Below are 6000 nucleotides of genomic sequence, written 5' to 3' on the forward strand. Positions count from 1 at the left end.
CTATTCCGTATTGGTGCATCAATAAAATGTGGATGAATTGTGCTGCCCTACTTCACATAGAAGATTCCCAGCAGGCGTGTGGACACATGGAGGCCTGACATCCCCAGCAGCAGCGCTGACAGTAACCAGCTGCCCGTCCTGCGTCCTTCACTGACGCAGGACGGATTAACACCTTCTCTTTTCTCTGCAGCTCTTAACAGTCATTGTTCTCATCCATCTTTCATCCTGTCTTCCATCATCCGGCTCTCTCTCTCTCATACTGTCTCTCTGCTCTTCATAATGTCCAATGAATTCGCCCGCTTTGAATCCATTCACAGCAGTAACATTGAGTCACAAATGGGATTTAAATTAGTTTTGGCAATCATCACAAACAAAGGAATCCTATTGCTACTAACTATTACCGTCTTTGTATAGTGTAAATTATATTTTATGCCGGATGTACTCGGGGAAGAACACAGTTTCTGTTAAACATCTGATTCTTTTTGACACTGAAATGGTCAAAAGATGCACTTATCCTTTAGAAAAATGTGTTGAATATAGTTATGAGAAAATGATGTTCAACTCTGCAGTTTTACAAAGCTTGTCTTTCGCCAATTTGAGTTTAAATATCTCAATTATTATAGTAAATAAATATCACAACTACTGTACTGAATGGATTGCTAATTCATTTGGGAAAGATATCTGTGGTCGCAAGAGGATATATCAAAATGACTTGATGATTTTCTGACTTTTTCCACTAGTACTTGGGTTTTTTGCACATTTGCAATTGTTTATACGCTAAACTAAGAATATTTCACTATTACTACTACTTCAATTCTAACTCTCACCCCTCCCACCCAATTCATTCCTTAATCTTAGAACTTATTATTTAGATATTTTCTGTTTTTCTTTACTTGCTTGCTTTGCCTGCAAGTCTTGTTATTTTAATGCAAAATTAAAAGAAAATATTATTCAGCCTCAGTGCTTGTATTAGCCATTTGTTATTTTGAGCAAAACTAAGCCTTCTGTCGCTTTCAAGGATTTAATGACTGTTATCAGATATCATGCTGATACTGACTGAAATAGCTTGATTCCAAATTAATTATGCATGTACTTATCGCCTGAACATCCTTTTGGCAAATAGGATTAGGAAAGCTATGTAAAAAAAGATTACAGTCATTTCCACACAGCTCAATTAAAAACTGGTATCAGATTGGTAGTTTTTACGAGTCGTTTTTCAAAAACCAGGTAACTGGATCGGGACTTAAAAAGGTCAAATTGGTGCACCCTTACTATTTTTGCCTTCATCATGGATTCATTTAGCTCTTAGTTCTAAAATGATCTAAATTAAAGAGGCCTTGTAATGCTTTTTGGGCTGTTTGAGTGTTTGAGGCTAAGGGAATAACTGTAAATCATACATCCGATATTTGTGATATTTGCAAAATTAGTTTTTAGAAAGATAGTAAAGTAAAATGTATATTTTATCACGGTTTAAGAGCTCTCTTACAACTCACCAATCAGAGCAGACTGGGCTCTGGTTTCAGACAGAGGGTGAAAAGAGGTGCTGCAGGCAGTATGAGAAAAATAAAGAGTTTTTTGAACATTAAAGCATGGAGACATGTCCCAGTAGAGACAATGAACCTGAAAGTAAGCAGAATATGTCCCTCTTTGTATAAACTAATCAGAACGTACAGACAAATGCAACATGTGGTGAGGGGTCACATGCTTAGAACGTTTGAAACCAGCACTGAAATATAGCTCCTAAAATTCTGTTTATTATCTGTTAATATACAAAAAAATATATCAACACAGATGCATTTTGAGATAAATGAATTCCAAAGGAATTAATAACATAAGGATTGTATTGCAAATGATCTCAATAATAAGTTCTTAGACAGCAGAGAAAGAGGGGGAACAAAAAGTATGGGGATTTTCTTTCTAAAGCATAATCTCGTATCTTCATCTGCACAGACAAAAAGCACTGCATGTCAGCTCTATGGAAAATTCCACGGTTTACCATTAAGGAAGACTGACACTAATGTCAACTACTGGAGTCGGGACTCAAGCTTTGAAGTAAGTAAGTGTGTGTGTGTGTGTGTGTGTGTGTGTGTGTGTGTGTGTGTGTGTGTGTGTGTGTGTGTGTGTGTGTGTGTGTGTGTGTGTGTGTGTGTGTGTGTGTGTGTGTGTGTGTGTGTGTGTGTGTGTGTGTGTGTGTGTGTGTGTGTGTCTTCTATTCATCTGACATAAAGCAGTTACAGTATCTGATTCATCTTGATCATTTTGAAACGGGAAGAGGGAGAGAAATGAGTCAGGATTGTTTCAGTTGCTTATTATAATCAGGATCTGTGTTTCATATTTCCTCTATGAGACATCATTTGAAATTTAATTTCAAACCTAGAACCACAACAGACAATTGACTACAGGATAAGATAGGCGTAGAAGATATTCACCTCATTTATTTACTTTGTTGTAAACAAAAGCATTTTTCTTTTTTTCCGAACACACAAGTAGTTTGTCCCTGAAGGGCGACACTGGTGGGAAAGTAAGGAGTTACTTTCCGGTCACACCATTTAATATTGCATTTATTTATTGAATTATTAATTTAAAGTTGTGACCAGGAAAGCCACATTGAAGTGACTTCCTGTCGGATAGGAAGAATAGTGGTACATTGTTAGGCGCTGTGTGTAGTGTTACAGCTTTGTAGGTGTGTGCTTCTATTGTGCAGACTTTCTCATTCCTTGTTTATGAAGACAATAACACTGTATACCAGTGGAGTAAACATCCAAAGGTAAATGTTAGGCCAACTTCCATTATCCTGAGTAAACCACTGAGATATCAATAATCCAAACTTTATATAACACTATTTATTTGTGTTTCACAGCTGATCGAGCCTTGTTCAGACTTTCAGAGCGATAAACAACAATGTAGGCGTAAAGAGCTTGAACCTGCAACACAAACACAATCCGGGCTCCTGAACTATAACCGGAACCCCTGGCTTTTATCGCAGCTTCTGGGAACCTGACGTTCAAACGGGCTCAGCTCTCGTACAGACCTGTGATCCTCACTGTGTTTTGTCCGTAGCTGAAGCCAAGTCTTCCTGCTTCACACGGACCCCTGCACAGCCAGACAAAACCATCGTCACAGAAGGTGGACTGCTCAAAGCTGCACAGAAGACGGGCTAGCTAGTACTAGCTTAAGGCTGTATAAATAAGCCTGGCAGCTAGCAGACTTCCCTTTACTCATTGCTCTTCTACTCGTGCTTGGTTTCAGTCCTTGAGTCTCCAGACAGAAGACTAGAGTTGAATTTTAGCCTGCAAGTACGTTTTTTCAGCCCAGCGTTATGGAAATGTAGTCTTTGAATCTTGAATGTATAAGGAGAACTGGATACAGCGTTGGAGGCGGGACCCCGTTCAATCCTATGAAAGTTTCTCAGGCGCATGAAGGCAAATTGGCATGACTATCGAGAGCAAAAAATACACGTAAGTAGGGATGCTCCAATCGATATCGGCAGAGATTCACTCTGCCGATCGATCGGTGCTCTCTATAAAGGCCGATCAGGAGAGCGGATCACATGACGTAAAATACATGACAATTTTCTCAGTGCGTGGCAAAACAAGCTCGCCAAAATGGCATCACCAGTCTGGCAGTATTTTAAGGTGTCCGAAAATGACAATAAAATAGCGGTATGCAACGTGTGTGAAGCAGAAATCCTGCAGCTCCATCCGCTGTGACGGACCGCTGAGCGGAGCAACACACACACTAAGAGTTAGACCTAACACACTTAGCTATTTCATCTACCTCTGGAACAAGATAAACTAGTTATACATATATTTATTCTTCACTGTAGGGTCACTCATTACTGGATCAGTGAGCTGCATGAGACGGATAGGGACCGGCTGTCAGGGGAGGGAGAGAGGGAGAGAGGAAAAGAGAGAGGCTCCCGTTATTTCTCCCGTGTTATTATCCAAAGTGAATGTAAACTTGAATAATGTACTTCATCTGAATGTAATAATTATGTTGGTTGTTGTTTGTGGAAGCGCCAGTGAATGAGCCCCATTAACTGAGTTTTAAACATCACTTTAAATGGAAGATCCCTATAGCCCCCACCCACTCGATCGGCGATCGGTATCGGCCGATACTGATTCCGGCGATCGGCCCCAAAATTGGCGATCGGAGCATCCCTACCTGTAAGTGTTTGTTCTGGTTAGCTGATTTAGTTAAAAAAAAAATCCTATGATTTACAGATGTCTCTTTCCCAATGTTAGTCAATAGGATCTTTGGGCCCAATGTGGTTTGACCTCTACGAACATGTTGCTAACGTCTGGCACACTTTTGTTTGCCTTTTGGCCTTTGTTTGAATGCCGTCCCCCTGCTTTTTGGTCAAATTTGCTGATTTGCTGATAACTTCAGATTAGTTCAGTTGGAGAAGCTGCTGTAAAAAGATTATAATGGTTTAAAATGAGTGGTGCACGATAATTATCGGCCCGATAATTATCGGTCCGATATTAGGAATTATGACGTCATCCCGATAAACCCGATAAAAGTATTAATAGCCCCGATAATATACAATATATTTTTTGGGTAAAAAAAAGAAAAAAATACTGCGGTGTGGGTGAATTGGGATGAGGGGCGCTTGTTTTTCACTCGGCTCCTCCCGTTTTGCCAGTACTGTGGTATTAGTGGTTTAGGAAGAGGGGAGTTTTTCACAAATCCAGCGCTCCCTAACTCATGCCTGGCTGTGACGTAAATGGTGTGCGGCCGTGAAGCCAGGACAGTAAACAAACATGTCGTCGGTAGTATGGGACTATTTCAAAGTTTCAGAGTTAGATAGTTCGCTTGCTATTTGTATTAACAAATGCAATGCAGAAGTTCCACGAGGAGGGAAAAAGACAACGAGCTATAATACTTCCAACCTGATTAGTCACCTGAAACATCGCCATCGCTACGATGGTGTGTTAAAAGCGTACGAAGACGCCTGCGCTGCTAAACTAGCAGCGAATCCAAAGGCACCGGGGCTTTTACCTATCGACGAGGCTTTTGAAAAAGGCAAGAAGTTTGCCAGAGAGGACCCCAGGGCTAAAACGATCTCTAACTTCATTTTGCTCACTACTAGTCTTTTTTTTACCACCAGGTTTGCAAAAACTACAGGTACATTTAATATATATATATATATTATATTATTATCGGTTATCGGTATCGGTCTTGAGAAGCAGGAAGTTATCGGTATCGGTTTCAAAAAACCAATATCGTGCATCCCTTTTTAAAATAATACAAAAGTATATACATTTATCTTTATGATAACTAATATTGCAAATTCCACAAGTATCAGATAACATTGACAGGAATTCCCTGAGCCTTAAACACTTGTACTCCTAACAATAATATAATAAAGCCATTTACTGTGTGTATATCAGCCACGCAAGCATGCAGAGAGACAGTGGAATTTTCCTATGGGCTGACCATCCAGTGGACCCCAAAACGCCTCGCTGCACTTTGAAGCTCTTCCAACTCTGTTGACCCGTCTCTGATGTGACGCCAAACAATGTCACCGACAAAGAAAAAACCCATCACCGAACCGCCCATAAATGTATTTTGACCTCTCTGGCATTCACTGGAAATGTCCTTCTCAGTATTGAAATTTAGCAATTAGCAAAAGACAGTTTTGGTTCAGATCCTCCTGCATGAGTCTTGAGCTGGCATTCTGTAAAGGTCTCCTTGCATTGGTGGCATTATTTGGCAACATCCAGAGCAGAGTGGTGGACAAATGGAAGCTTTGTTCCATCTCTAGTTTGTGTTGTCAACAAACAGGTCACAGCCATGTCAAAGGAAGCTCGTAGCATAAATTGGGAGCTCCTGGCACTAAATATATTTTACAAATCATGTATAAAATATTTCTGAGTATCAGTTGACGACTAACAAACACTACAGGGACTTTGGACATCCTGACCTCTCCCCTGATGACAAAAATAAAAGCCTTGCCCATTGAGAAAGACTGCCACAGTAGGATGTAACAGGTAAACA

This window comes from Gymnodraco acuticeps, unplaced genomic scaffold, assembly GCF_902827175.1.
Source record: "Gymnodraco acuticeps unplaced genomic scaffold, fGymAcu1.1, whole genome shotgun sequence".
Taxonomy (NCBI): domain Eukaryota; kingdom Metazoa; phylum Chordata; class Actinopteri; order Perciformes; family Bathydraconidae; genus Gymnodraco; species Gymnodraco acuticeps.